This window comes from Rhea americana, unplaced genomic scaffold (genome assembly GCF_003343005.1).
Source record: "Rhea americana isolate MKP2758 unplaced genomic scaffold, rheAme1 scaffold_118, whole genome shotgun sequence".
Taxonomy (NCBI): domain Eukaryota; kingdom Metazoa; phylum Chordata; class Aves; order Rheiformes; family Rheidae; genus Rhea; species Rhea americana.
In genome coordinates, this window is record NW_028185239.1 from 169,810 (window position 1) to 177,715 (window position 7,906).

The following is a 7,906-nucleotide window of genomic DNA, read 5'->3' on the forward strand; positions in this document are numbered from 1 at the left end:
TAAATGGAGATTAGCTAACTCAACAATAACTGTAAAATAGTTTGTGGGTTTCAGAAAAATCCCTAGCAGGCAGCACAGAGCCTGTGCTAGACTCTGTGTGTCCAGAGGGTGCATCCTGCGCCTCTTGCAGAAACCACTCCTCCCCTGGGAGAGGCGTTGCTGCTGCTCCTACGAAGAGTGCACAGTCAACGTGGTTAGCTATGCTGGTCTGACTTCAATGCTTGGTTTTGGTTTAGTGAACGGGTTTTCTTCTCTGYTTTCCTCTTGATGGCTACCACAGCTGGCCCAGGATGCTGTCCTGCAGGGAGAGCCATAGTGCATGGCTACAGYCAGGGTCACCTGGTGACTGCTATGTGTGGGGAGCCTTGACCTCTCCTGAGAGAGCTGGTAGCATGGCTATGCCAGGGCCATCAGGAGTTTTGGAGCTGAAGGATGCCCTTAGGAAGGGGCATACCTCTACTTTTCATTCATGCCATCTCTATGCAGCCCAGGGGTGCCATTTCGTGCCATTTGAGTGAGACATTATTTTATGAAAGAYCTTGAGGAAACCTATTGTGCTTCTTTAATTTGACAGGGCAATTTGCTGAATCACTTTAATGTGAAAAATCAGCATGACGGGCCTTTCTTATTTTTCAATAGTCGACATAATTTCAAGCTAAAACAAAATGCCCAGCATGTAGTCAAGAGCTAGGGCTGTGGAGCTGAACGGTCTAATTGGGCTATCTTAGAGGTTGTACAAGAAACAAGATCTACTTGAAAGCTTGCTGATAGCTCTGTTAAAAATTGCTTTTTAGCTTAAGATTAATGATCTTCAAATTTGCAAGGAGACCTGTTTATAAAAGCTAGTCTTGCTGTAAATCTAGATGCTCGCCTTGTACTGTGTTACAGTCAYGTTCAGGGCTTTCTTAGCTCTTTTGGCTTGGTCTCTGGATGGGTTTGAAGTTCGCCAGTTTGGTTTATCAAGTTTTAAAGTTCATATCCAGTTTGCCTGCAGCCTGGATGGGACAGCTGGGAGCCAGGCAGGATAAGCTGGCCRGCAGGGCAGAGCCTTATTGACCTATGCCCTGTCCTGCAGTCCCCAGCAAGCTGAACCAGGCCAGGCCATGGATGGTGGCCAGGATCAGCCCAGGGTTCCCATCAGAAATTGCATAGTAAGGTGGTTGTGACACTTTTTAGTGTGGCATGTCCCTATAGGTAGCTTATAGCAGTCTTTATGGGATTATATACGCCTATCCTTTTCTCCTCTGTAGGAGTTAAGTAAGCTTTGTGGATAAACTCCTGGATTTCCAAAGAAAAATGGAAATGTTCATGCTGCTAATTTTCATTTCTGCTTCTATGTTCATAATTCATTTAACCAGTGCAATAGAGTTATTTTCAGAGGCACCAAGTCAGGGAATCATTCCACACAGCTTTCATGCTGTGAGATGGAGCATTTGGGTTTGTTGGGTTTGAACATTAATTCCGTAGTAGGAACAGTAGCAGCAGGAGGCTTTATCTGCCAAAGGAAGTCAAAATGAATCAGAACTGAGAACTTCATCAGTAAGAGCTGGTGAGTGGTAGCCATGCTGCTGTAGTTTAAGTAATTTTTTTCTTCTCCCTCACTTAACAAATCAAATGGCAGAAAAAACAACCCTGCCTGATTCAGTGGTTCAAAACCAAGCATGATGTAATGCCCTTACTAAATGGTGACTGATACATACAAAAAAAAATAAAAAATAGAAATAAAATAATAACAAGGTGCCCAAAAGAACAGGGCAGCATTAAGTAACCCGTAGATCTAGAAAGCTAATTTTCGATGAAGAGGTAAGCTAGTTGATCTAGTTTTCTAATTCTTTCTAATTCTTTGAAAAATAACTAAAGCTAAAAAAGAACAGGTAGAAGTTTGGGAGAATGTTCTTCACTGAGAAGTAGAGGTGGCTTCCCAGGTACCCAGGTAAATAGTATAAAAATATTGGTTTGCAATGTAGTTCATGGATTATGCTTATATGAAAGTCACAGTTCTAATTCTTCATACTGCTCTGTTGCATTACTTGATGCATGATCAATGYCATCCATATGTTTTTAAATAAGATATGGTTAAAGGGTCTTTATGTATATTCCACTGTATATTATTCTTTTCAGCATTTGATTCTGTTTTAAGGAAAGATTTGTGTTTTGTCCCACTTACCCACCCATTTTTTCCTGGTTCCCTTCCTTTCCCCYCTCTGTGGCTCACCCTCCACCTTTCCCTTCACCTGTGGTTTACCTTATCCACTGACATGTTGCATGGTTGTAGCTTACTCTTAACTCCCCTGCTGCTCTTTCCATTCTAGTCTCTTCCATTTTTAAAGACTCCTTCTACAATCTCACTTATGGTTCCTCCWGCCTCTTCCTCATTATGTGCTCCTTTTGTCTGTCTCTAAGCTGATCAGATGCATTGTCTGGAGCTCCCAAGCCCACCCCTCTTACCTGGTGATTTGTTGTTAAAACTGTTCTTTCTCAAGTTTGTAAGAGCTGAGGAGCAATATTCCATTCTTCTAAACCTGCTAGACCTTCCCAATATTTTAAGTACATGATTCTTGAAAYTTTCATGTCCTTTATTTCCAGCGATTGTATGTCTCTTGGGTTTCTTTTTACTCCTCAGAATACTTCTGCAGCACTTAACTTGAGAGAGACTTTTCATTGCTTTCTAGCTTTTTTGAGGAATCCTAGCAGATTCTGACTAGGTGTCTGTTTCTACTTTATTTTAGCTGCAGCAGTAAAAGCACCTACAAGTTGTTAACAACTTGCTGACAATCTTCATAATTTAAACTTTTCTGTCTAAACCAAAATGCACAATGTATTATYTGGAATATCTGACCATCCACCCAGCCTCCCGTGTAGCATTCATCCTTTCATCTTCTCCATCACTCCATGATGGAGACAACTGACAAAATGGACACAACTGGGACATCTGTAGGCTACTTTATTCAGACTTCACCTAAATTTTGTCAGTTCTTTCTGAATACCAACTATAGGGCATGTCCTTTCCTACTCATCTCTACAGATAAGAATCCTTCCTATCTTTACTGTCTTTCCACAGTTTTTATCCTCCTTTATACAAAATGCTCTACTACTTATACTTTATTTTYCTACATATCTGCTACTGACCAGTGAGATATATAGATGGCTTTTGGYTTAACCTAGGTGGATAGCTCTTAAGTTTTCTTTGCTTTTGACAAATGCACTCTTGTTCTTCTGGTATGTCCCACAAATTCTGCTGTAAAAGGTCCTGTAAAGACCCCTTTCTTTCAGGATGTCTATGACTTTAACTCTTGTATTTGTTTTAGCTCAGCTCAGCTGACACCCACAAGTAAAAGCCTCTATAGGAGGATTCACAGCTATCTGTCTTGCTTGAAGATATGCATTCAAGCCAAGGCTCTGCACGAACTTACCTTGTAAGCACAAGCACCAGCACCCTAAGACAAGCCTTTCTTCCAAAATGGCAAGCTATAGTTGCCAGGTATGCAGTGGTCTGGTGAGGACAGGGGCAATTTGCTGACAAGGAGACTATAAATAAGAGTAAACAGTACTGTTTCTACTAAGAACCTCAATTTTACTTCTCAGCAGAACCTGTGAAGGGAGAAGGCGAGACAGGATGTCACTGCTGAAGGATGACAGACCACTACCATAGTCAGACTCTTGTGTTCAAATAGTAAGATAGAAACTACAAAAGAGACTCTTACAGTGAAGTTATTTGGGGCAAAATATGTAGCAGCAGTATTGACGTGATCAACTGTAAATACATTTTGACACCTTTCACAGTTTTAATTGCACCCTTCTTAACAGGAAAGCAGTACATTTAGGATACTGTAATGTGAACTAAGTTCTTATTGCATTTCATGAACTGTTTTGTGAGCGACTGAGACCTGTGATTGTAAATGTCTAAGTCAGAAGCTGATTATTCAGTTAACATGAATAAGGACCATCAAGCAGAAGAAGGGGGTTGCTTTTGTGAAAATGAAGCTGAAGACTCTGCTTTCTGGGTCTTGAAGGCTATGTTGTCACACTAGATTGCTAAAAATAGGTCTAAAGGTGCTGATTACCAAGATTTGAGCTATTTAGGATGGATTGAATGAACTTCAAGGAATCATTTTTCTAGTAGAAATAGGATTTCACTAAAGTCTAAAAGAGGAATTTTGGTGGATTTTTTTACTGCTTAAATCTGTAACACCTGGATGTGTTTCAGGTCAGGCTGAATTGCTTCTCTGCATTTGCTGCACAGCTGAAGTGCTCCACTGYAGGTAGGACTTCCCCATCCCTTGAGCCTCTGTTCTCCCCTGGCTGATCTAGGTATCTCAGGAGGCCCCATGGTCTCTTTGAGAGGCCAGTTTACACAACCATTTTCTTCAAATTAAAAACATGTAAAACTCTCATATCAATGAAACCCCCCCCCTTTTTTTTCCCTCTCACACAGTTTTCTTTCTTTTTTTTTTTTTTTTTTTTGGTAAGAAGTGTATTAAACTACAGGCAAAAATTGGATATATTATAATTTCAGGGAGAAATTTAATATGGATCATTTAGAACCCTGAACACTGGGCTGCTAGATAAAAAGGAAAACACTGTTTTATGATTCTATCTTGCAACTTAATTTTTGAACTATTCTGGATAGTTTCTGGACAAACAAAACTACATATTCATATTTTCTAATAGATATTCATATATTCTAATACCTATTCATATATTTTACAGTTCTGTAACTTTTTTCATTGTTTGAATCTAYAGTTTTTAATTCTAATTTTAGCAAAGTTTGCATTTTGAAGGATCACTTTCAATTAACTTGTATTTTAAAAATCAGACAATCTGGAAAGAGGGTTGTAAATCGGGCTTTTCATCCTAGGTTTATGTTTGACTAGCAAGCAACCGTAAAAAGAAAATGTAAAACTYCTGGAGACTTGTGAATTATTATTGCTCTAACTGCAATCCGTAAGTAATAGACACACCAGTTAAATTTTCTTCTTGAATTTGCACTATAACTGCATACCTCAGGAACAACTCATATGCAGACCTCAGGTACAACACACCGTCAAAACACAAACTCATGTAGAGCTGTCTACATCATGCCACAGTTGTGAATATGGCAAAATAAAATGTAATTTAGTTACTATAATATCAGCTTTTATAGGTTCACTTTGTACAGCAAGTTAGAGTATTTTGACTTAAGATATAACTCAACAAGAACTCAAATTTGCAGAAGATTTAGCTAGAACTCAGCTTTCTGGTTTCATATCTTGTCTCATCTGTGTGTTATCTGGTCAAGCTACAATGGCCCTTCAGCTTCCTGTTTTATTCACAACTTCGGCAGCTTTCAAGTGCATTGTTTTTTTTTGGTGGGGAGRGCGTAACCTTCTTCTGACTCTTTCTATTTAAACCTGATCAGGGCTAAACATATACCTAGATCATTCCCTGACTGCTCAACTTTTCACTTTTCCAATCAACCTCGTGCTTCCTCACYTTCCCCTTTCTTACCAGGATCATTATTAAGAGCTTTACTGTGTTAGAGCTGCAGCCAGTATAGGTGATAGAATCAAAACTCAAAATGTTCTTGATGTATTGAGGTGTTACTAGAAAAATTCCCCACTAAATTTTATACTAATGGAAGSAAAAACTGCAAATGGTAAAGGCAATATGGCAGAAAATGAATTATAGTTAGTCAACCATGACGTGCCCCATGGCTCTTCTATGTAATGAATAATAGCTAACTGTTTCGCTCTTCCACTCAAAAGACTTGTTCGATTACAGGCATCAAATTTAGAGAAGTAATAGCTACATACATATGTGGTCAGAGAAGAGCAAAGAGAACAAATTCAGGGCTGGAAAGCATGACTTGTGAGCTTGGACTTAAGGAARTAGTTGTATTTTGTTAAGAAAGCAGAAGACTGACTGGAGGATATAAGTGTTTTTAAATGCAAGAGATGATTGTTAAGGAGAGAAAATTTGGTTGTTTTTCTTTCCATAGCATGCTGGGAATAGGCGAAGAGGCACTCTCGCCGGAAAAATAACTTAGCTCCTTTCCCTTTTGTCCAACATCTAAAAGACTGGTTAATCACTGCGGGAGGCTGTCCAGGGAGCTGTGAAATCTCCTTCAGCGGATAATGGAAAAAACCCTAGTCCTATTTTGAAGCAGAATGAAATGATTTTAAAAGCAGATTCACGATGGTCTCCGACTCGTTTGGTGTAGCTAAAATTTGGCTGATAATGCCTACAGCCTCAGCTGGGCATGACTGCCTCAGTTGCTCCAGCCTCGTTAGAGGCACTGRGGAACACTACTGGCTATGCCTCTCTCACACCTTTTCCTGCCCTCTGATGAGAAAGTCCATACAGCAGATTCCTCAKCATAGTATTGTTTTGGGACATCACTGCTGTTATCTCCTAGGATATTTGTTGCAAATTGCACAGAGTCTGGAACAGTTTTCAGTCTTTTGCTTCTGCAGTGAAAAGCCTCTAATGCCACAAACAGTCCTTAACATGAATTACAGCGGCTTCAAACTGTGTCTTCACTGTAAGCACAGCCAATCTGAGAACCAGCTGCAYGCAAGAAATGAGAGCAAGCTTGCCCACAATGATTTTTGCCAACCAGGAATCCAGCAACTTCCTAGAGAGGACTCCTGCAGCCTGAGCAGAAGCCCAGGCTCYAGTCTGGATGCACAGATGTTATTACGCTGAGCAGTAACCTGAATTTGCTGAGAACGACTCTGCTCCTGTCATGTAGGTAACACCCCTTTCAGTTTTCTGCTATTCAGATGAGACCCTCTCAGACAGCCTAGAAATTTTTGTTAGTGAACACGGGTGAGGAAAACCAAGTGTTGTTCTCTTTATGTATTTCCCTGGCCTGTAAACCGAAATACACACAGATTTCATTGCAGTTAATATTGTCAGTTCTTACTGCTGACGACTTACGGGGATGGTAGCCTGGTTATACAGGTTTGTGTAAGCCAGAAATACTTGTCAAATTTGTGAAGCCCAAAGTACTTGTTAGGAAAATACCGGGCTTGAGTTTATAGCCAAATTTGGCCTGGGGAGATATGCTGTTACAGGGCCCCTGCACACACCATATAAGGTATCCTAGCAGTATTCTAAAAGTCCTGTCTTGGCTTTGCCTGAGCCTTGCATTTTTGTTCTGGACTAGTCTACCAGTGCCAGAGCAAAGCGTATGTATAGGTGCATGTGTAAGAGACAATGCAGAGTATAACATCTGGTTTGTTTAGCATGTTTGCAGTTTAGGCAGCGATAGATCAGATGGCATGTATATAACCTCTCTTTCTCCCTCTCAGACTTTCTCTTGTATATTTCTATGATTTTTCCTTTTAAACCAACCTCCTAGTCTCAAATCTGCTTGAATTCTACAGATGAGGATTGTAAAGTAGAAGAATCATATTAGTCCCTGAGTGATCCTCTTCTACATTGTGGAGGAGCTGTCTTGATTTACCCTTTAAAAACTCAGTTCTACTGGGGATGCATTTGCATTATGCACAGTGAACTAAAACAATGGTTTTGGTGCTCAAAATTTCCTGTTTTAAAGTTAGAAGTGGGAAAAAGCTGTCAACTTCTTTATTTGAATAAAGAACTGGAAACCTCAAAATGAACAGAAAATATGAGTAAGCTTGACCACAACACAACATTTTCTTCTCCATCTAACTACGCTTACTAATAGGAAAGATTTTTAAAACAATGTTCTTAGATTAACCAGACCAAAGCTTTAATCTTGCCCTGTCAAACACATCATTGCCCCTGCCTCCAACCGAAAGAAATACATCAGAAGTGGGACCATGCTCATGAACAAATTGAATGCATTGCACAAAGTARACCACTGGACCAGCGGTAAAGGAAATTCATTTCCTTCCTAACAGAAATCTACTGTAATGATTACAAAATCTAAGTTGTCTTT